The sequence below is a fragment of the Piliocolobus tephrosceles genome, chromosome 9 (assembly GCF_002776525.5).
Source record: "Piliocolobus tephrosceles isolate RC106 chromosome 9, ASM277652v3, whole genome shotgun sequence".
Lineage (NCBI taxonomy): Eukaryota > Metazoa > Chordata > Mammalia > Primates > Cercopithecidae > Piliocolobus > Piliocolobus tephrosceles.
In genome coordinates, this window is record NC_045442.1 from 34171031 (window position 1) to 34195722 (window position 24692).

Below are 24692 nucleotides of genomic sequence, written 5' to 3' on the forward strand. Positions count from 1 at the left end.
CACCCAGGCCTCGCCCTGCACTAAACTGTGCCCTCTCTGCTTTTCCCTCTGCGATGGGTGAGAGCATCTGGCCATTGGATTTGTCTGGTTTCTTATCTCTCCGCTTGGCCCCACACCTGCTGTGTGATTTTAGGCAAGTCACTTACCCTCTCTGAGCCTGTTTCCTTTCCATAAAGGTGTTAATGGTGACTACCTTTTAAGGTTGGTAGTGAGCGGCTGTAACAATAGAAATAATACAGCTGACAACAATAACATTAGCAATCCCATCACCAATGACCATATGGACAGTACCAGCTACTGTTCATGGCTTTTCTACAAGCACCAATGGGCTCAGAGGTAAAGAGCCTCCCCTCCCCACCCAGCTCCCACATAAACTGGCAGACCATGGTCAAGAGACTTCCACTGTGCTGGGAGAGTTCGCTGTCTCATTGGGTATGAAGAGCTCAGAACATCGCCAGGCTGCTGTAAACTCTTGCTAAGTGTCCGCCATTGTTACTGCTTCTGCTTCTTGCAGCAGCTCTTGTCTTTGGCCCTATTAATATAACCATTTCAGAGGAGGGGACTGAGGCTTAGAAGGGTGAGGTAAATTGCCCAAGGTTGTTAAAATTCCTTGCCTTGAACACTCAGCTTCCTCTCTTTCGCCTTCTGCTTCCCCTGCGCCGTGGAGGGACTGCCTGCCCAGGCGCAGTTCTCTCTACTCTGCGAATTCCTGCTCCCTACTCAACAGCCCTCCCCCTCCTCAAATCTTCCTGCGGAGCCCTGACGGTGATTCACAGCCCCGGAAAAGAATGTGCCCCGTGACAGGATTGACTGGAAGCTGCCTTGAAAATAAACACGGCCGGACGGTGGGGCGGAGCTTCCTCTAGCCCCCTCCCCTTCCCTCCTACATGTACCCCCACCTCCGCCCCCCAGAGCAGTTTCCTTTCTCCCCACCTCGGTCCTTCGCTTTCTATTCAGTATGGGGCTGCCAGCCCTCGTCCCCGCCTTCCGAGATGCCTACTGTCAAGTTAACACTAATCATGATAATAAACTTTCCACCGGTAAACAAAGCGTTCCACGCAAAGGTCTCTTCCGATCGCTATATCCCTAGAAGACAAGTATCACCGCCCCTCCCGCCCCATGTAAGAGCCTTGGACATTGAGGCCCCAGAAATAAAATTATTTGTCCAAGGTCACGAAGCAAGTAAGAAGTGGGTGCAGGACGCCTCTGCTCCACGCCTGGGTGGGCTGGAGACAACGTCCTGCCCCAGTCAGACTCCGGGAATCACGACTCCACGGCCATCCGGCCCCAGGGAGGCGTTTTTCCAAGTGCCCCCGCCTCCCCCTGCGACCCCCGCAGGGTTGACCTATTGTCCGGGAGGCCTCGCTCGCCTCCTCCTGGGCGGCATCTGCAACCCCGACGCCAGAGCAGGGCCCGCTGGGAGCCCACTATTGGGTCCCTGGGAATAGGTCACAGGGCTTTCCGAGGAGGCTCCCCTCCTGCCTCTGTCCCGACCTCTCAGACCACTCTGCCGACGCTCTCGGGAGAAGTAGGAACTTCCCACTGGAAAGCAACCCCCCCACCGTTGCAGCCCGGCGGGGCCGGGAATGCGCTGGAGCTAGGCTTCAGACCATGGCAGCCAGGCACCCGGGAATCTGCGCAAGTGGCTGCATCTCGGGGAGGCACCGTGCGCTTGCTGGAGCAGAGTTGTGGATTCAGATTCTGTCTCCATGGGTCTCCAGACAAATTCTGTAAACTCTCAGAGGTTTTTGCTTTTCTGATTTGTGGAACTGGGAATACTAGAAGTATCTACCTCTTAGGTCGCCTGAGGATTCAAGGAAATTACCTCTGTGAAGCACTTAGCGTGGTGCCTGGCACAAGAAACGCCCAATAAATGTTAGTTTATTATTACGAAGCCCGGGACAAGTGGAGGCTGATTTTTTTCCGTTTGGGGTGTGAGCTCTGTGTCCCTGCTCGCACGGAGGCTGCCGATGTGACCAGGTGCCGCTCTTTGAGGCCGCGGCTGGCCACGGGGAGAGAGGGAGAGTTTTTGAAGAGCCGGGCTCACCCCAGTTACTCTGTTTGGGGCGGGTCCCGGCGGTTACGTTAATGTGAGCTGCGGCCGCCCGGCGACCTCGCTATGTGCGTCTGTCCTGAGCCGCGTGCGTGTCACGGCCTGTGAGTGTTAGGAGCCGGATCCCCGTTGACGCGCTTAAGGGGACCTCACCTGCGCCTGGTTTAGATTTCGGCCGGGACAAGAACCTCAGATTCACCTGACGGATGCGTGGCGTCCACACTGTGTACACACACCCCAGCGAGGCTGGAGTCCCCGGTGCTCGGCCTCCGGTTCATCGAACAATTTGCACTATTAATGGTTATTTTATTTATATCGTTAGAATTGTTTCCCCGGGTCTGTTTACACCAAATGTCTGGCCGTCCCGGCCGCAGTGTTTGGACAGAGGATTATACTAATGGACAGCGAGCTAGGAGGGGAGAAGAAGGCGCGGCTGGAAACGGGGCTCCAGGACATCGCGCCGGGTGGCCCTGGAGGGAAAGGGGAGCGGGCCTCTCCCAGGCTCGACCTCTGACCTTAGAAGGGAAGGAAACTTGTCTGCCGCAATTGGAAACCTTGGCCTCCAGAGCGGTGGAGGCTGACTGCTCCCGGACCCCTACCCCTCTTCTCTCTAGGCGGATATCAAACTCGAGGTCGTCTTGCTTGAGTGAAAGCGCGTCAACAAGTAAACAAGACCAGGAGCTACCAGGATGGCTGCCGCTTTGATTTCTTTGCAGTCGGTGGCGGCCGGCTTACTGCTTCGGCCTCCAAATCCGGATTAGGGCCAAGCCCCGGGCGCCTGGCGGCCGGCAGGGTTAGAGCTGCTTTCAAAGGGCGGCCGCCCAGCGAGTGCGCACCTCTGGGAGCTGGAGAGGCCCTGCAGCGCTCGGCGCAAGGTGCTCACACGCTCACCCGCAGCTTGCCCGGGAACAAAACGCGACCCGCGCACCCATCCAACGCAGTGGAAAGGCCGCCATCTGGCAATGGGCGAGTTGCCCACTGGCGCCCAGGACGAACGTAGGGTTTCATGGATCTCGGCAGCCTTCAGTTTGAAAAGACTAGGCCTGGAATTCCTGACTTTGGAGACAAGTGTCTTTGCTACAGGGCTAGGGGCTGATGCGTGAATGTAGCTAATCATTTAGCTAGCGTTTACTACGTGCCAGACACCGTGCCTAGCGGTTTTTAGTCTCCACATAATCGTAGGAACGATTATCCCTTTTTACAGAAGAGAAAACAGGAGGCTTCGGTAACTTGAGCAAGATCTCACAGCTAGTAAGTGGTAGTGCCAGGATTCTAGCCACATAGTCTGTCTACAGACATAGGGCGGTGTTTCTCACTGTTTTGTGGTTTGAGCACTTGCTTGGGATCCTCTCCCCAGATACGCGTGACCCTTTGCCAACAATTCCAGGGGCTTCAGGGAACCTCCTAGGTCCGGTTATACAACTCGCATTTGATTTCACGTTAATTATGAACACAGAATAAGAAGGTAGTACTTTTTGTTTTACAACTGAAGGTTCCTGAAGCTCAGTCACTTGCTCGAAATTACACTGCTGATAAACGTGGAGTTAGGCTTTCGGGTTTTTGAGAAGGTTTTGCCTTCGTAAGCACCACTTCTCCAGTCTCTCCAGACCCCGAAGTTCGCCTTTTCCTTCCCGCTTGGCTCGCTATCTCCTCTCTGGCAGAAGGACGTGGGACCAGCCCTTGGGAGGATCTGGGTTTCTTGGGGGGCCTCTGGGAGGTGATCGGCTGGCGGGGGCGCAGCTCCAGACCCGAGTTGCCCTGTGCTCTGCGGACCGTGCTGCCACAACGCGCGCTCCGGTGAACGGTTTATCTAAAGACAACTTCTGTTTCTCGTTCGCGGTCTGGAGTTGCCCTGCAGCCAGCAATGAAAAATGCGCCTTTTCCCGAGACTCTGGCGCTGGTGATTTATGTGGGAACTGTACTGGCTCGCGAGGCCTGGGCTGCTCAGCCTGGCCTAGAGGGTGGAGGGCTGGGGCGCCGGCCTGAAGGAGAACCTGGTGCCCCCGCCCTTCCAGCGCCCATTTTTACGGCGCCCCTTCCATCCCTACCTCCAGGACATTTTACAGCCGCTCCCCCAGGAAGCCCAGCGCTTTATCGCGGTTAAGTAAACACCATTATCCTAGGTCCATTAACACGGAGATTTCGGCGTTGTAAATAGACCGCGTGAGGGAGAAGGGCAGCCCCCGCGAACTCCCTTGTAAAACGGTGAAGGTTCTCTAAGATTTATGGCTGCTGATTGGCCCCGCAACCTTCTAAGAAAGCCCAGGCTTGGCCAAAGCCAGAAGATGGGGCATTCTCCCTAACCTAGAAATCTCGCCCTGAGTGTTAGGACTGCGAGGGTAAGGGGTCCTCAGGATGTGTCTGGCTCAGTCATTAATTTTCTTTAAGTCACAAGCCTAGGAATGCCGATTCCTTTCCGGCTGTGGATGCAAAGATAAACTCTTAGCAGGAGCTGCCAGCCCAACCATCAGGATGCTTGTGTTCAGGCTTCTTTTTCATTTGTAAACTGGATAGTGCTTTCAGCAGCTACTTTAGGAGTCTATAAAGCGGAGGGACTTGTAATTGGTGGGCATTGCCCAAATACCCATTAAGCCAAGACAGGCATTTGGCCGGCTTTTTGGGCATTACTTTTTTTTTTTTTTTTGAGACCAAGTCTTGCTCTGTCACCCAGGCTGATGTGCAGTGGCGCGATCTCGGCTCACTGCAAGCTCCGCCTCCTGGGTTCACGCCATTCTCCTGCCTCAGCCTCCCGCATAGCTGGGACTACAGGCGCCCGCCACTACGCCTGGCTAATTGTTTTTTTTTTTTTTGTATTTTTAGTTGAGACGGGGTTTCACCGTGTTAGCCAGGATGGTCTCGATCTCCTGACCTCGTGATCCGCCCGTCTCAGCCTCCCAAAGTGCTGGGATTACAGGCGTGAGCCACCGCACCCGGCTGGCATTACTCTTTTAGCCTCTCTTTCCAAAATGATATGGACACCCTATTTATTCTTGTGCCAGTCTGTAAATATGAAATCAAGTAGAGATGATGGTGCTGGCACAAGAGTGGGCAGTCCTAGTTCTCCACCTCTCTGGGTTTCTATTTCTGATGAATATTTTGTGAATGGTTCCAGGAAGTTTCTGCTCATCTGTAAAGTGGTTTTCTTAACCCCTCAAGTCAATATTTATATTAAACTGTGGATTCTGAACTAGGAAGGGTGGCTCAGTTTACTTGGGAAAACAAAGGGACAAGTTGTCCAGGCCCAAGGAAGCTGCAGGAGAACCCAGCCTCTCCTAATGCTTGTCAAAATCACTCTCAGGACACAGTCCATGCCCAGAGTGGCTCCTTCTTTATCCCTGATTACTCTGCAATTCTGGTGCAGTCCACCAGCTGGCTGAAAGGTTGGGTTCTGGGGAGGAGCAAGAGAGAGAAAATAGAGAGCAGGGTTGCCAGAAATTGTTTTCTGGCATAACTAGCTCTGCGTAGAGCAGGACTCTTTAAACTTTTTGTGTGCATGCCAAGGACCCCATTGTCACTCTGGTGAAGCCTGTTGACACCCCCCCAGAATAATATTTTTAAATGTATAAAATAAAATACAGAGATCACAAAAGAAACCAATGACATTAAAATACAATTATAAAAATATATTTTTTAAAAAATGATATGGTAATATGCATAATTCTTTATTATTTGATTAAATAACAAAATCTAGTGACAGACCTATCTAAACAACAACCATAATTTCAAAGCGGTGATGAGTGTAAATAGAATTTCAAGGTATCTGCCATAGCAGTAATGTGCTCCAACAATATCAATGATTTCTACTTGTGGCAGAGTCACAGGTACTACTAATACTACTGGGTTTGTTGCCTATATCAAAAGACATTCAGAAGAAATGTTAGGCAGGATGCAGTGGCTCTTGTCTATAGTCCCAGCATTTGGGGAGGCCGAGGTGGGGGGATCCTTTGAGCCCTGGAGTTCAAATCCAGCCTGGGGAACCTAGTGAGATCCCATATGTACAAATAATAAAATAAAAAAATTAGCTGGGCATGGTGGCATGTACCTGTGGTCCCAGGTATTCAGGAGGCTGAGGTGAAAGGATCACTAGAGCCCAGGAGGTCAACACTACAGTGAGCCATGATTACTGCTCTCTAGCCTGGGTGACAGAGTGAGCTCCTGTGTCAAAAAAGAAAGAAAGAGAGAGAGAAGGAAGGAGGGAAGGAAGGAAGGAAGGAAGGAAGGAAGGAGAGACAGAAAGAAAGAAAGAAAGAAAGAGAAAGAAAGAAAAAAAGAGAGAAAGAAAAATATTAACTTCTAGTTACAGCTAATAAAAATAAAAAGGATATACAGGTAACCTCATTTTATTACACTTTGTTTCATTGTGCCTCACAGATAATGTGTTTTTAACAAATTGAAGGTTTGTGGCAACCCTTCATTGAGCAAGTCTATTGGTGGCATTTTTCCAAAAGTGTGTGCTCACTTCAGGTCTCTGGGTCACATTTTGGTAATATTTGCAATATTTCAAATTTTTGGATTATTATTCTATCTGTTATGGTGATCTGTAATCAGTGATCTTTGATAATACTATTGTAATTGTTTTGGGGTACCATGAACTGTGCCCACATAAAACAGTGAGCTTAATCGATAAATGTTGTATGTGTTCTGTCTGATCCACTGACAGGCCCTTCAGCCCTCCCCTCCTCAAACCTCCCTATTCCCTGTGGCACAACACGATTTAAATTGGGCCAATTAATAACTCTACAATGGCCCCTAAGTATTCAAGTGAAAGGAAGAGTCGCATGTCTCTCTTTAAATAAAAAGCTAGAGGCCGGGCGCGGTGGCTCAAGCCTGTAATCCCAGCACTTTGGGAGGCCGAGACGGGTGGATCACGAGGTCAGGAGATTGAGACCATCCTGGCTAACACGGTGAAACCCCGTCTCTACTAAAAATACAAAAAACTAGCCGGGCGAGGTGGCGGGCGCCTGTAGTCCCAGCTGCTCCGGAGGCTGAGGCAGGAGAATGGCGTAAACCCGGGAGGCGGAACTTGCAGTGAGCTGAGATCAGGCCACTGCACTCCAGCCTGGGCGACAGAGCAAGACTCCGTCTCAAAAAATAAGTAAATAAATAAATAAATAAATAGCTAGAAATTTGACTAAGCTTAGTGAGGAAGGCATGTCCAAAACTGAGACAGGCTAAAAGCTAGGCCTCTTGCACCGTTTAGCCGAACTGTGAACGCAAAGGGAAAGTTGTTGAAGGAAATTAAAGTGCTACTTCAGTGAATGTACAAATGACAAGAAAACAAAACAGCCTTATTGCTGATATGGAGAAATTTTGAATGGTCTGGATAGAAGATCAAGCCAGCCACAACATTCCCTTAAGCCAGAGCCAAATTCAGAGCAAGGCCCTAACTCTTTAATTCTATGAAGGTGGAGAGAAGTGAGGAGGCTGCAGAAGAAAAGTTGGATGCTAGTAGAGGTTGGTTCATGAGGTTTAAGGAAAGACGCCATCTCTGTAATGTAAAAGTGCGAGGTGAAGCAGCAACTGCTTATGCAAACCTGCACTAAGTTATTCAGAAGAACAAGCTAAGATAATTGATGAATGTGGCTACACTAAATAGCAGATTTTCTTTCTTTTCTTTTTTTTTTTTTGACATGGAGTCTCGCCCTGTTGCCCAGGCTGGAGTGCAATGGCACGATCTCGGCCCACTGTAGCCTACGCCTCCTGTGTTCACATAGCAGATTTTCAATGTAGATAAAACAGCCTTCTCTTGGAAGAACAGACCATTGAGGACTTTGATCATGAGAGAGCAGAAGTCAATGCTTGCCTTCAAAGCTTCAAAAGACAGGCTGACTGTCTTATTAGGGGCTAATTTAGCTGGTGACTTTAAGTTGAAGCCAATGATCATTTGCCATTCCAAAAATCCTAGGACACTTAGGAATTATGCTAAATTTACTCTGCCTGTGCTCTGTAAATGGAACAACAAAGCCTGGATGACAGCACATCTGTTCATAGCATGGTTTACTGATTTTTTTTTTTTTTTTTTGAGATGGAGTTTCGCTCTTGTCATCCAGGCTGGAGTGCAATGGCACCATCTCAGCTCACCGCAACCTCCGCCTCCCAGGTTCAAGCAATTCTCCTGCCTCAGCCTCCCGAGTAGCTAGGATTACAGGCATGTGCCACCACGCCCGGCTAATTTTGTATTTTCAGTAGGGACGGGATTTCTCCATGTTCGTCAGGCTGGTCTTGAACTCCCGACCTCAGGCAATCTGCCCACCTCAGCCTCAGTTGAGATCTGCTGCTCAGAAAAAAAAAAAGAAAAAAATTCAAAATATTACTGCTCATCGACAGTGACCTGTTCACCTAGAGCTCTTACAGAGAGGCACAAGGAGATTAAAAGGAGATTAATGTTATTTTCATGCCTGCTAACACAATATCCATTCTGTGGCCCATGGATCAAGGATTAATTTCCATTTTCAAATCTTATTTAAGAAATTCATTGTCTAAGTCTATAGCTGCCAATATATTGTGATTCCTCTGATGGATCAGAGCAAAGTCAATTGATAACCTTCTGGAAAGGATTCACCATTCTAGATGCCGTTAAAAACATTTGTGATTCATGAGAGGAGGTCAAAATATCAACATTAACAGAAGTTTGGGAGAGGCTGATTCCAAGCCTCATGGATTACTTTGAGAGGTTCAAGACTTTGGTGAGGGAGATAACTGTAGATGTGGTGGAAATAGCAAGAGAACTGAAATTAGAAGTGGAGCTATGACTAACCTGCTGCAGTCTGAGGATAGAGCTTGAATGGATGATGCGTTGGTTCTTATAGATGGGCAAAGAAAGTGGTTTCTTGGCCAGGCGCGATGGCTCACACGTGTAATCCCAGCACTTTGGGAGGCCGAGGCAGGTGGATCACGAGGTCAGGAGATCAAGACCATACTGGCTAACACGGTGAAACCCCGTCTCTACTAAAAATACAAAAAAATTAGCTGAGTGTCGGGCACCTGTAGTCCCAGCTACTCGGGAGGCTGAGACAGGAGAATGGCATGAACCCAGGAAGGTGGAGGTTGCAGTGAGCCGAGATCGCACCACTGCACTCCAGCCTGGGTGACAGAGCAAGACTCCATCTCCACAAAAAAAAAAAAAAAAAAAAAAAAAAAAAAAGAAAAGAAAGTGGTTTCTTGCAATGAAACCTGTTCCTGGTGAAGATGCTGTGAACATTGTTGAAATGACAACAAAGGATTTAGAATATTCCATAAACTTAGTTGGCAAAGCAGTGGCAGGATTTGGGAGAATGGACTCCAATTTTGAAGGAAGTTACTGTAGGCAAAATGCTATCAACCAGCATTACATGCTATAGAGAAACCTTTTGTGAAAGGAAGAGTCAATTGATATGGCAAACTTGATTGTTGTCTTCTTTTAAGAAATCGCCACAGCCATGCCAGCCTTCAGCAACCACCACCCTGATCAGTCAAAAGACCCATCAATGTTAAGGCAAAAGCCTCTACCAGCAAAAAGACTATGACTTGCTGAAGTCTCAGATGATCGTTAGCATTTTTTTTTAGCAATGAAGTATTTTAAAATTAAGGGATGTACAATCCTCTTGCACACTCAGTAGACTACAATAGAGTGTAAACATAACTTTGATATGCATTGGAAAACAAAAAATTTGTATAACTCACTTTATTGCACCATTAGTTTGATTGCGGTGGTCTGGAACAGAATCTACAATATCTCTGAGGTATGCCTGTATTTTTTCCTTTTTAAGTTCATGGACTTAACTAAGGACCTGGATTTGGTCCTCAGATCCCTTGGGAATTCATAAACTGCCAGGTGAAGAACCTGTGGTCTAGGATCAAAACCTAGACCACTTCATCTGAAAGAGTGATCTTTGGGTCATCTGCATCAGAATCTTCTAGGGGTGTTTGTTAGAAGATTATTGAATCCCTTCTCCTTCTAAGACTTCCTCTGTGGGTAGATTCAGAGAGGTGCATTTTCATCTGAATGCTCAGAGGATCTTTTTTTTCACACAAAAGTGTAAGAATCACTGCATCTGATCCTCACAGATTAGCATCAGCACTTTTGTTGGCTGCTTGGATGATGAAAGGAAGATCTCCTTGGAGAACTGGGAGATGGGTAGGAAAGCAGGGATTCTGGGCTCTTCTGTGGAGACTGCTTGGAGGTGGTGTAGGTGACATTGGTGGGCACAGCAGGTGAGGCATGTGAGAATAGCAGAGAAGGAAGTGGAGATGGGGCCTCTTGGTGAAGGTTCCCAAAGTGCTGGCCAAGGCTCTGAAAAGACTTCAGGAATTAACTGAAATTAATCCTGTATTTAATCTGAATCCCCATTCCCTCCTTGATGTTACATTTTACACGCAAGAAGAGAAACTTGTTGAAGACCACATTGTTTGTGGAAGAGGTAGTCCACTAGACTTAAATGCCAAGTTTAATTCTTACACTTGGTAGTGGCGAGTTTAGAGGGTAACCACATGGTCAGTGGCAAGGCGGATATAACTTTTTCTTCTTGAAACACTGGCTTCTGTTTGCTTTCAGGTTTTCCTAGGTTCTGTGATCTTTTGCAGAGTCTTCCTGAGTTGGCATATTTGGAGCTTTCACTCAATGAGTAATTACTTGCCATGGATCAGGTGTTGACCTAGATGCAATGGAAGCTACAGAAATGAAAACAAGAAATGATCACTATTCTTCAGGAATTTTCGGATAGATTCTCTGATCACTATCAGTTGTTTTGTTTTGTTTTGTTTTGTCTTGTTTTGTTGTGTTTTTTTGAGACAGGCTGAAGTGCAGTGGCATGATCATAACTCACTGCAGCTTCAACTCTTGGTTTCAAGTGTGAGCCTGGCTAATTGTTATTTTTTTCTGTAGAGATGAGAGTCTCATTATGTTGCCTAGGCTGGTCTCAAACTCCTGAGCTCAAGCAATCCTCCTGCCTCAGCCTCCCAAAGTCCTGGGATTATAGGCATGAGCCACCATGCCTGGCCTAAACACTGTCAATCTTAAGTAACCTTGATGATCATTAAATCTTTTGATCCAGGCCTAATGTGGTATTTGTGCAATAGCCAAGGCCAAAGTCTTATTGGAAGGGAGGAGAAGAGCTTTTAGTGTATTGATTAATTGGGAACCTGTCTTCTCTGTTGTAATAGGTAACTAGTTAGACCACAAGCTTTGATGAACACTATTATGATGTTAAAGTGTTGAACAAAGTGGAGCTTGTTCCAAATGTTAAGAAATGGGTAAGATACACCCAATAGGACACTTGAAGATAGCTATGAAATTGCTAGCCCCAGATCAAGCAAGGGATTTTAATTGATAGCAGAGTAAACCCAGCTCTAACTAATAAATGTTCACCTGGCATGAGCTTCAACTCTAGCAGTCCTGTATGCCTTATTTATATTCTCCCATGTGCTTTCATCAGGGTCTTAGATCACACTCATGATAGTAGGTGGGTCTGTGTGAAGAATTCAGACTTTAATGAAACCATGGCAGAGTGGAAAGGGAATAGGGGCTAGAGACAAAAGATCTGGGTTCCAATTCTGTTTTTGTCACTGAAGAACTTTGTGACTTGGGTAGAAAAATTGAGTTTGGGTTTCCTGTTTGGCAAAATGGGTATAGTAAGACCTATTTCATAACCTTTGTTGGATGGAGTAAGATAATGTGTAATAAAAGTGGTTTGCAAACTGTAGGTTACTATGCAATGTGAATAGCTACTGTGTGCTTTTGGAGCCAGATAAACCTGAATTCTAAACCTGGCATGAGCCATTTACTTGCTAAGTAACTTGTCTAAGTTATTTGACTTTCTGAACTTCAGTTTCTCATCCATAAAGTGGGGCTAATACCCATTTATCTGGTTACTGTTCTAATGTTTAAATGAGACTGTTGTATGTAAAAAAGTGTCCACCACATTGTAAGGATGCCTGCCACCATTCCTAGGTTGTTAACGCTAGGATGGCAGTGGCTGTGTCCTATGTATCTTTGTGTTCTTAGAATGTGGCAGAAACTGCTACCCATAGAAGACTCTTAATTTTGGTTGAATAAATAACTAAAAAAGCTTTGTATATATATCTCCATGCACAGCATAAGCTACGCTTGCACAAAGTATTCACTGGCCAAGCAGAGTTACTCTTGGGTTTATTTCAACCCCAGCTCAACCCTACTGGGTCATTTGCATTCATCTCTCTCCCTGGAGGAAGATGAGGTCATGATGAGACTCAGAGTCCACAGCAGCAAAGGGCTCCAGTACGTGGCATGGGTAAAATATACGAATTTCTATATTATTGTTCATCAGTCAAACAGTCAATCAACAAATGTTCATTGAATTACCACTATGTACCAGGTACTCTTCTAGGTGTTGGGGATTCAGCAGACAGACAAGGTTTCTGTCGCTAATCCCTTTAGACAGTACAGAGAGTGACTTCTAGAGTTTTTGTTTCTTTTCTTGTTTTCTTTTTGAGATGAGTAGATTTGAAGATCTGGAAGTTGAAGCCTGGGAAACTTGTTGCAGTCACTGAGATGTTCTCCATTAGAGGAATTTAAGGATCTATAAAGGACTGGAGAATTAAGCATACAGTAGTCACATACACTAGTCAGTAAGGACATAATTCACACACGCACATACAAGCGCGCACACACACACACACAGAGAGAGAGAGAGACAGAGAGAGAGAGATTAGTTTTCTATTGCTACTTTAACAAATTACCACGGTGACTTAAAAGGAAAATTCCTGCCCCCCTCCCACTTTTCTTTTGTGTGTATGGGGAGAACGTTTTGGATCTACTCTTTGCAAATTTCAAGTGTACAATACAGTACACACAGTACCTGATATTATGATGGTTCAACTCACACTTTTTCAACTTTATGACTTTTCAACTTAATGTGTACATTAATATTCATCCATTCTTTTTTCACTTCCAGCACAGTATTCAATAAATTACATGAGATATTCAATACTTTTTGTGTTCAATGATTTTGCCCAACCTAGGCAAAAGTGTTCTGAGCACTTTTAAGGTAGACTAAGCTAAAGCTATGATGTTTGGTAGGTTAGGTATATTAAATGCACTTATGACATGATATTTTCAATTTACGATGAGTTTATCAGGGTGTAACTGTATTGTAAGTTGAGGAACATCTGTATTATTAACTATACTCATCATGCTATACATTATAATCCCCGGAACTTATTTATCTTATAACTAAAGTTCATACCCTTTGACCAACAACTCCTCATTTTCCCCAGTCCCCAGCCCCTGGCCACCACCATTCTTCTCTCTTTTTCTATGAGTTCAGCTCTTTTAGATTCCACATATAAGTGAGATCATACAGTATTTGTCTTTCTCTGTCTGACTTATTTCATTTAGCATAATGCCCTCAGAGTTCATCTATGTTGTTGCAAATGGCAGGATTTCCTTCTTTTCTATGGCTGAATAATATTCTATGTATTTATAAATCACAATTAAAACTTTATTTACAGAATTTGTATGGGTACATAGCAGGTGTATACATTTATGGGGTACATGAGATATTTTGAAACACGCCTACAATGTGTAATAATCACATCTTACATGTAGATGTGATGGGGTATCCATCACCTCAAGCATTTATTCTTTTTTTGTGTTGTAAACATTCCAATTATACTCTTAGTGATTTTTACAATGTACAATAAATTACTGTTGACTGTAGTCACCCTGTCGTGCTGTCAAATACTAGATCTTATTCATTCTAACTATATTTTTGTACCCATTAACCATCCTGCCTCCTCACACCCACCCACCACTCTTCCCAGCCTCTGGTAACCATCATTCTACTGTCTGTCTCCATGAGTTCAGTCGTTTTAATTTTTAGCTCCCACAAATGAGTGAAAACATGAAAAGTTTGTATTCCTGTGCCTGGTTTATTTCACGTACCATAACGACCTCCATTTCCACCCGTGTTGTTGTAAATGACAGGATCTCATTATTTTTTATGGCTGAATAGTACTCCATTGTGTATATGTATCACACTTTCTTTATCTAGGGGTTGTTGATGAACATTTAGGTTGACTCTAAATTTTGGCTATTGATAAGGTTTGGTTGTGTCCCCACCCAAATCTCACCTTGAATTGTAATAATCCCTACATGTCCAGGGCAAGACCAGGTGGAGATAATTGAATCATGGCTGCAGTTTCCCCCATGCTGTTCTTGTGGTAGTGAATGAGTAAGTCTCAGAAGATCTGATGGTTTTATAAATGAGAGGTCCCCTGCACAAGCTCCTCTTGCCTGCCACCATGTAAGATGTGACTTTGCCCCTACTTTGCCTCCCCACCCATGTGAAACTGTGAGTCGATTAACTCTCTTTCTTTTATAAATTATCCAGTCTTGGGTATGTCTTTATTAGCAGAGTGAGAACTGCTAATACAACTATTGTGAATAGTGCTGTGATAAACATAGGAGTGCAGATATCACTTTGATATACTGATTTCCTTTCTTTTGGGTATATATTAATACCTAGCAGTGGGATTGCTGGATCATATAATAGTTCTGTTTTTTTGTTTTGTTTTGTTTTGTTTTTCAAGGAACGTCCATACTGTTCTCTATAGTGGTTGTACTAATTTACATTCCCACCAACAGTTTACAAGCGTTCCCCTTTCTCCACATCCTTGCCAGCATTTGTTATTGCCTGTTTTTAGGATATAAGCCATTTTAACTGGGGTGAAATTTATCTTATTATAGTTTAGATTTGCATTTCTCTGATGATCAATGATGTTGAGCACCTTTTCATATGCCTGTTTGCTATTTATATGTCTTCTTTTAAGAATCCCAGCACTTTGGGAGGCCAAGGTGGGTGGATCACCTGAGGTCAAGAGTTCGTGACCAGTCTAGCCAATATGGTGAAACCCCATCTCTACTAAAAAATACAAAAATTAGCTGGGTGTGGTGGCGGGAGCCTGTAATCCTAGCTACTGGGGAGGCTGAGGCAGGAGAATCACTTGAACCTGGGAGGCGGAGTTTGCAGTGAGCCGAGATCACACCATTGCAGTCCAGCCTGGGTGACAAAAGCTAAACTCTGTCTCAAAAAAAAAAAAAAAAAAGTGTCTATTCAGATCTTTTGCTCATTTAAAAAATTGGTAATTAAATTTTTTCCTGCTGAGTTGTTTGAGCTTCTTATATCTTCTGATTATTAATCCATTGTCAGATAGATAGTTTGCAAATATTTTCTCCCATTGTGTGAGGTCTGTTCACTTTGTTAATTGTTCTTTTGCTGTACAGAACACAATTTCTTCAGCCTTTCATCTGTTGGAAATGCAAATTTTTAATTTTACAATTCTGTAGGTCATAAATCTGACACAGATCTCACGTAGCTAAAATCAAGGTATAAGTTTTTCTGAATGCTCTAGGGAAGAATCCATTTCTTTGAATTTTCCAGCTTCTGGAGGCTACCCACATTCCTTGGCTGGTAGCCCCCTGCCTCCATCTTCAAAGCCAGCCATGATAGGCCAAGTCCTCATGCTGCCATCTCTGTGGTTCTCTTACTGACCTGTAGTCACATCTCTCTGTGACCACAGATCGGAAAAGTTCGTTGCTTTTAAGAATTGATGTGGTTGTGCACATTGGCTCATGACTATAATCCCAGCACTTCAGGAAGCTGAGGCGGGTGGATCACCTGAGGTCAGGAGTTCGAGACCAGCCTGGCCAACATGGTGAAACCCTGTCTTCACTAAAACTACAAAAATTAGCCAGGTGTGGTGGCGGGTGCCTGTAATCTCAGCTACTTGGGAAGCTGAGGCAGGAGAATTGCTTGAACCTGGGAGGCGAAGGTTGCAGTGAGCCAAGACTGTCCCACTGCACTCCAGCCTGGGCAACAGAGCGAGACTCTATCTTGAAAGAAAAAAAAAAAAAGCAAAGCAAAGAAAAAAAAAAGAATTGATGTGATTGAATTGAGTTTACCTGGGTAATCCAGGTTAATTTCCTCATATCAAGATCAGTACTCCTAATCACAGTGCAAAATTTTGCTATGTAAGGTAAAATACTCACAGCTTCCAGAGATTAGGGTGTGGCATCTTTGGAAACCATTATTCTGCCTATCAGGGAGTGGGAGAAGGAGGAGGATGGGGCAGAAGGATTTCCCTGATGTCTTTACCAGAAAAATGGGCTTCCAATAACTGAAAAGTTAAGAATTAAGAATGAAGCTAAAGGTCAACATTTTCTACTAAACTATATTACAGTCTGCTGCACAGTCAGCAGCTGATGACATAAGACATGACACTCAAGGCACAAGTCAGCTCTGTTAACTTCTGCCTCCTTCTCATCCAGGAGCCCCTGCCACACACAAGCCATCTCGGTGCAGGCAGTCAGATCTGTGTTAATTGCCCTTTAATCTTTGTTATGTTTTCATGTTTCTATCTGATGTCAGATGAGCCCCAGGTGGTAGAAAAGCTGAAGTTCGTCTTTGGTGCTACCCTTGTCTTAACCCTACCACTAAGCAGACTCTTCTGCTTAAAAGCACACACACAACTATCTGAGGATATTTTTCTTTTTTCTTTTTCTTTTCTTTTCTTTTTTTTTGAGACAGAGTTTCACTCTTGTTGCCCAGGCTGGAGTACAATGACGTGATCTTGCTCGCTGCAACTTCCGTCCCACAGGTTCAAGCGATTCTCCTGCATCAGCCTCCTGGGTGGCTGGGATTACAGGCACCTGCCACCATGTCTGGCTAATTTTTTGTATTTTTAGTAGAGATGGGGTTTCACCATGTTGGCCAGGTTAGTCTCGAACTTCTGACCTCGGGTGATCTGCCCACCTCGGCCTCCCAAAGTACTGGGATTACAGGCATGAGCCACCGTGCCCAGCCTATTTTTTTCTTTTTAAAGGTATACATATGGGGAAAGACTGGAAGAGAACACTCTAAAATGACAGTAATTGTTAGGTGGTGAAACTGTGGATTTCTTTCTTACTTCTCTTCTAAATATTATCTAATATTCTTTGTATTTATCAATAAAATCTATATTCATAAGTGTCAGCCATTTGATGGAGAATGATTTTCAATATGGAACTGAGAGTTGGAAGCCAAATCCTAGATTTTATACTTTTATATCTGAGGAGGCAGCCTTGCTCAGAAGTGAGAAATACGAGGATCATGTGTAGCTGAGTTACAGTTCTAATTTCTCCACGTACAACCTAGTGGACTCCCTGCAGATGACTTCATTTCCTCAGCTGTAAAATGAGAAAATTCAGTGGTTTACCTTATAGTGTTATTGTAGGAACTAAATTACAGATGCATGAAAACTTCTTGGGCTGGGGTCTGGCATGTAATAGGCCCTCAATAAACATCAATGTTATTTTTAGAACTCAAACATTGCTTAACCCAGCCCTCAAAGCAAATATAAAATCCATTATCAGAGACAGCAGGGGTTGTCATATTCTTAGTTTCTGAATGTGGCAATTATGCACAAGCAGAATGTTTCCACTTGAGAACCTTCAATTGAGTGAAAGCTCATAAATGACCTAATCATATAAGCTATTTGCAATGCAGAATATTAAAGCAAATAAAAAAACAGCCTTCCAAATTTATTTACTTATTATTTATGGAGAACTAAGTATATTCCAGCCCCTCTAGAGACAGGTTTCTGTTCCCAGGAACTTATAGTGTACCAGGGAGAAAAGAAATGACACATAAACAGCTTTAAAAAGAGGCAGAATAGCTGGCCTGGCGTGGTGGCTTGACACTTGTAATCCCAGCACTTTGGGAGACCTAGGCAGGTGGATCGCTTGAGCCCAGGAGTTCGAGACTAGCCTGGTTAACATAATGAAACCCCACCCTTACAAAAAAAACCCACAAAAATTTGTCAGGCATGGAAGCACACACCTGTAATCCCAGCTACTCTGGAGGCTGAAGTAGGAGGATCACCTGAGTCCAGAAGGTGGAGGTTGTAGTGAGCCATGATCACACCACTGCACTCCAGCCTGGGCAGCAGAGTGAGACCCTGTCTAGAAAAAAAAAAAAAAAAAAAGGCAGAATAGACAAGAACTCTGGATTCTGGAAGGTTAGAGGAGAGGGCTTCTCTGCAGAGGTCAGGGAATGATTCATGGAGGAGGTGGGGTTTGAACTGGATCTTCAAGGAGGTTTGTGGTTTTGACAGGGTGATGAGGTGGTGGGAAGACATTCTGAATTTCCCTGCAAGCATTTTCACATACAAGCTGTTACCACCACAAAGATTCAGTCATGTTATTCCCAAGAGTTACACTCTCTGAAATAGGGAAGAGTTTCAATTCAATATTATGTGGTTCCTAAAATGATAAGTATGTAAAGAGTTTAACGTAAGATGCTTACGTTAAACAGTTCTCACAAAAGAATATATCAAAAATGTATGCACGGTATCATCTCAGTTATGCAAGTACGCAGAAAAAAGATGAAAGGAAATACTAGAAAATGTTAATACCTGTGACTAGGTATTAAGAGTATAGATTTTTCAGGCCGGGTGTGGTGGCTCACACCTGTAATCCCAGCATTTTGGGAGGCTGAGGTGGGAGGATTGCTTGAGCCCAGGAATTCCAGACCAGCCTGGGCAAGATGGCAAGAACCCACTTCTAATTTTTTTAAAAAGAAAGAAAAAAAAAAAGAGTATAGATTTTTTTCTTCTATGTAGTTATTGGGCATATGTGTGTACTAAATACTCAGAAAGGAGTATATAAAACATATGTTCAGTTTTAAATCAGTTTTAATAACAACGAGAATATAAACACTTATGAACTCACCACCCAGGTAGAGAAATAAACCATTGCTGGGACTTAGAAGTTCCCTTCTTTCATAGTATACCTTCCTTTACCCCCAGATATTATTGTATTGCCTATTTCCTCAGAATTTTTCAATCTATGTCTCTCTAAATACCCTATTGCCAAAGTTTTGGGGAAAAAACCTGAGTCTCAAACACAAATCTAGCTGCCTATGAAAAGAACAATATTGCCACAATTAGATGATGGCATTCAGGAGGAGATAAGGTGAACAGAGCCTCTGAGTCCTAGTCCTGCTGTAGCTTTCCTGAGAGTTTACCTACACCATCTTGGACAAGACAATGGGCAAGACCCCCCTTCATGGGAACAAAACTGTTCTTTTACACTCTCCATCAGTCTCTTCGGGACTGCCTTCAGCCCTTTCTGATGCTGGCTCACCGCTTTCCTGTGTCCCACGTTCTTTTCATGATTACTGCCTTATTTTGTAGGAGCACTGCTTCTAAGAGCTTTTTGAAAAAGGGAGGATACCTGGGATATCAACAATCTAAGACCTTGAATAGCTTAGAATTACTTTTTTTCTACCCTCATTTTTAGTAGATAGATTGTCTAGATCTAGAATTTTTGTTTGGAAAATGATTTTTCTTCATTATTTGGAAATCTGTCTGCACCCCCTTTTTTTGAGATAGAATCTTGCTCTGTCACCCATGCTGGAGTGTAGTGGCATGATCTCTGCTCACTGCAGCCTCCTCCTCCTGGGTTCAAGCAATTCTTGTGCTTCAGCCTTCCGAGTAGCTGGGACTACAGGTGCACACCACCATGCCTGGCTGATTTTTTATGTATGTATGTATTTATTTTTTATTTTATTTATTTATTTATTTTTAGACAGAGTCTCACTCTGTCACCAGGCTGGAGTGCAGTGTCACGATCTTGGCTCACTGCAACCTCTGCCTCCTGGGTTCAAACAATTCTTCTGCCTCAGCCTCCCGAGTAGCTGGGACAACAGGCGTGCCACCATGCCCAGCTAATCTTTGTATTTTTAGTAGAGACGGGGTTTCACCATGTTGGCCAGGATGGTGTCAAACTCCTGATCTCATGATCCGCCCGCCTCAGCCTTCCAAAGTGCTGGGACTACAGGTGTGAGCCACCGCACCTGGCCTTTCCCCTTTTTAAATTCTTTTCTTTTCTTTTTAGAGATAGGGTCTCACTATGTTAACCAGGCTGGTCTCAAACTTTTGGCCTCAAGAGATCCTCCTGCTTCAGCCTCCCAAAGTACTGGGATTACAGGCTGAAAACATTGTTCCATGGTCTTCTAGCTTCCCATGTTAAGTGTTGAGAAGTCCGAATCCCCTAAATCACCTTTGCTTTCTCTGGACTCTTGCAGAAGCTTTCTTTTCCCTCAATATTGTGAAATTCCACCATAATGTGCCATCCTGTGGGTCTGTGTTCATCTGTTGTGTTAGGCGCTTGGGGGGTCCTTTCTGCCTATCAATTCATGTCCCTTGGTTTGCTAAATGTTTTTGGGTTATTTTATTGGTTTTTGTCCCCTCTATTTTTTTCTTTTCCTCTTCAGTTATTTGGATATTGGATCTTTCGGACTGGCCCTTCGTTTTTCTTATTTTGTCATTCTTTATTTTTTATTTATTTATTTTTTTACCTCTTTGACTTTTTGCTTAACTTTCTGGAAGACTTTCTATGTAGTACCCTATTCAATCGCTGAGTTTTTCATTGTTGCTTTCATGCTTTTAATTTTATGAGCTCCTTTTTATTTTGTCCTCTGAATGCTACTTTGTTGAAACACAACATTCTATTCCTGTTTCCTGGTTGCAATATCTTCTTTCTCTGATGGTAGTTTTGTTTTCTTCTCTCTGCATAATTGCTGTATCTTTCAAGTTACGATTGACTTTTTTTTGATCTTTGTATTTCATGATAATGGCTTTCCTTGGATGTCTAGTGCTACTTGAATGTATGTAGACTCCTGATTAGGATCTGATCTAAATGTGCTGATGGGAACCTTGAAGAGCAGTGGGACTTTTGACTCTGAGCCTCATTGTATTGTGATTTGGGTGAGCTGTTTGTTGCATAACCTTCAATGTCAGAATCTGTGGGTATTTCCTCTTGGTCTGGTCAAATTCTCAGGGAGGAATCATCCAGTTTCCTGGCTGATGCTACTTGTTCTGAGACTTTGAGGATTCTGTGGTACACATTGGATTGGCTCTCAGCTTTCCCCATTGCTAGCTTGGAATTCAGCTTCTTGATTCTATTACTTCTACCTTTTCTTATAATTGGGAGGTGAAAAAAAAACTAAATAACAAACAAAGGTAGGGCTATGGTGTGAGGTTAAATTCTGGATCCTAATATAAAATTTTTATTTCAGAAAAGAGCCACACCTGTATAAGAAGATGCAAGGACATTATGTATGTCTAGCTGTTCAGCTAACTTTTCAGTCACTTGGGGTAATAGAGGAAATCTTGGATTTCTAGAACAGCAGAATGTTAGAATTGGAAGGCACCTTGGGGCTAATAAAGCTGACACATGTGCAGAAAAACCCCCAAGCCAATCAGCCTATATTTGCTCCAGATGACATTCTCTGAGCTTTGTGTTTGCCTGGCCTAATGGACAGCTAGCTCCAGAGCCTTAAGTACACATATCCCAAGAGAAGAGGGGGAGCCCAGAAGTCTGGGATCTTGAAGGAAAGGAAACATTAACAGGTGATCTGCCCAATGGATTATGTATTCACAGAGGCACCAAAGCAAACTGTATACGAGTTGCCTCATCAGGTTTTGCCCCTTTCAATAAAGTTCTGAATATTTGGAAAAGGCTTGGTCCTGGAGGGGAGGGTCAAAGCGTGATTATAAGGAAGAATGATGGAGTAACCCATCATCTCCCATTGCGCTACCAAGGGTAAGGCAAGGCTAGAACCCTGATTTCTAAACCCATCATTAAAACCTGTGCCATGGGGCAAGTGATAAAAACTATTGTTATAATACTTATAGCAGCCTTGATTGGTAGAATCATGGTAAAAAAAAAAAAAAAAGGAACCAGAGGCTTTTAAGATGATCTTAGATGTCATTCTGGTTGTTTTTTCTCTTGTAATTGCACTCATGTGTATTTTGGTACCTCTCTTAACCATAGGGAGAATCCAGTTAAACTTTCTTTTGCCCTGGGTTTGGAAGGAAAGGAAGGAGCTGATGATCCCAATCTATTTGCAGCAATGCAAGAGTCAACAGCCAAAATGGTCATTTTTGCAGTTTTTTAAAACAATAGAGTTTGTTCTTTCTTTTCTAAATGCATCAGCAGGACCAGTGGAGAAGGTCTGGAAAGCAACAGCTAAGATTAGCTTCCAAGCTCCCACTGAGACCTTGAGTGGCTGTCAGTTCTGCAGGGAACAGCAGCAAACCCTCACGCAAATGGCCTATAAAAAAGGCCCTGTCACAGGCACCTTGACCTGCCAGGGCTTCTTTGGTACTCTGATTCCCAGCGGCCCTCCCAGGGTTATGCTCCCTTGCATGATGTATTTCCCCTGCCTTTTTTAGAGCTGCATTATGCTTGCTCCAGGAAACAGCCTCTTCCTTCTCATAAACACAGCCTTGAGTTTCTGACCAAGCACCCTGCCACTCCATGGCTCCTCGTCCATCCATCACACCTTGCTGTCACTCTGGACGCGATTGTGAAGAACTGGTCCCACTCCAGAAGTGAAGTCAGGGTGTGGAGAAGGAAGGGGCAAGCCCTGGGAGCAGCCGAGGTCACACACACCCCAATTCCAGCCCACTGATGAATTCCTTGGAAGCTGGCTGGACTGCACAGTGAGCAAGCCTTTCCGATGACCCAGCAAGTATGTTGGAAAGGTCTTGATAAGGTCACCACCAGAGCCAGGCTTGGCATTTCCACTCCCTCAGCTGCATGTGCAGAGCTCAGGGATAGGCTAGATCAGAGATGCCAGGGAGAGACTGAATCCTGAAAAGAGCGTGTACCCATGTAAGAGAAGGAAGACAGAGTGAAAAGCCCTGGTTCCTTATAAGCGGTATTATAGATACAGCTGAGGGTGAGATTTGAAGGGTCAACATGACCCACTCACAACATATATGCTCCGTTGGCTCTGGTAGTGCACCTGGAATTCCTGTTAATTATTTAAAAAGAGCTAACATTTATTGAGTGCTGACCATGTGCCAGGCACTTTTCTCAGTGTCTCATTCGATCTTTTCCCTCATCCTATCAAGTAGGTACCATTACTGCTCCATTTTACAGATGAGAAAATTGAGGTATGCTATATAAGTTATGAATGGTCACAAAGCCAGTAAGTGGTAGAACTGAGATTCAAACCCATGCAGCAGCCGTGTGTCCACACTGTTTACCATCATGCTATCCTGCTTCTCAGGAGCAGCCAAAACATTAAAGACAGGACAAGTGATGCAGATATTATCTAGGAGTGTAATATCAAAAAGTTATTTCCTCTGCTGCTCCCAACACTTATCCCTTCCTTCTCTCCCCCATGGGGAGAGAACTTATCCGACTCTCCTCTCTGGAGTTGGATAAGTTCTCCATAATCACAGCTAGGGGCATGGAGGAAGCCTTCCAGAATGCTAGAAATGTTCTATATCAGGGTCTGGATATTGGTTATACAATACATATTGTGTAAAAATTCATCAAGCCGTGCACTTAAGATTTATGTACTTTCCTGTGTGTGCACAGTATATCTTAATTAAACATATAAACACACAATCTCCCTCATTCTCCCTTCTCATTATTTCCAGGGCCTTCCTTATGAAATTTTGAATCATGCAGCTATTTAGCTAACTGGGTGGTAGAGGGCAAAGAGTATTGTATTATAACTTTTGTCAACGTTTTTATTTACGAAGAAGGAAGTTTGAAGGGACTGCAACAGATTTGATGCAATATGTACTCGCAAGAGAATGGAAGCTGGGGTTTGGAGCAGCAGAGAGAGGAGTGTATGTCCCACTGCCTTGCCATGGTCAGGGACTGATGACCCCTGCGGAGGCGCATAAGGTGATGGAGTGATATATTATTTTATACACACTGCACCCCTTTCATAATCCTTCAACCCGATTTTCCCCAAAAACACTCAGTGCAAAACATGCTCTCAGCTCTCATCACATCTAATGACGTTTTCTCTCAGTTGTCATCCTCCGTGATGTCCTGTAACCTTTGGTTGTTTTGTTTCGTTTTGTTTTTTTGAGGCAGAGTTTCGCTCTTGTTGCCCAGGCTAGAGTGCAATGGTGTGATCTCGGCTCACCGCAACGTCCGCCTCCCAGGTTCAAGTGATTCTCCTGCCTCAGCCTCTTGAGTAGCTGGGATTACAGGTGCATACCACCACATCCGGCTAATTTTTGTGTTTTTAGTAGAGACAGGGTTTCACCATGTTGGTCAGGCTGGTCTTGAACTTCTGACCTCTGATCCACCTGCCTCAGCCCGACCACCTTTGGTCTTTTGACCAAGCTCTGCCTTCTTTGGTGGGACTCTTCATCTGATTTTGGTGGTACTACACTCTCCTCTCATTCTCTCTCTCTCCAGTGCTTCTTCTCTGTCTCCTTCATTTGTCACTTCCTTCTCCTGATGACCCGGAAAATGATTCTACTTTAAGACTTCATCCTTGCCAGGTGCAGTGGCTCATGCCTGTAATCCCGGCACTTTGGGAGGCCGAGGCAGGTGGATCACCTGAGGTCAGGAGTTCAAGACCAGCCTGGCCAACATGGTGAAACCCTGTATCTACTAAAAATATTAAAAAATTAGCTGGGCCTGGTGGCAGGTGCCCGTAATCCCAGCTACTTGGGAGGCTGAGGCATGAGAATTGCTTGAACCTGGGAAGCGGAGGTTACAGTGAGCCAAGATTGTGCCATTGCACTCCAGCTTGGGCGACTGAGTGAGACTCCTTCTCGAAAAGAAAAGAAAAGAAAAGAAAAGAAAAGAAAAGAAAAGAAAAGA

The 24692-nt window shown here is 44.3% G+C and overlaps 1 long non-coding RNA gene across 5 annotated transcripts in view; it reads left to right on the top strand.

Annotated features, from left to right (window-relative positions):
• The window catches only part of LOC111538783, an 82949-nt gene that overhangs the window by 6777 nt on the left and 51480 nt on the right, over nucleotides 1-24692 (top strand). The gene's annotated exons all lie outside the window — the stretch shown is intronic.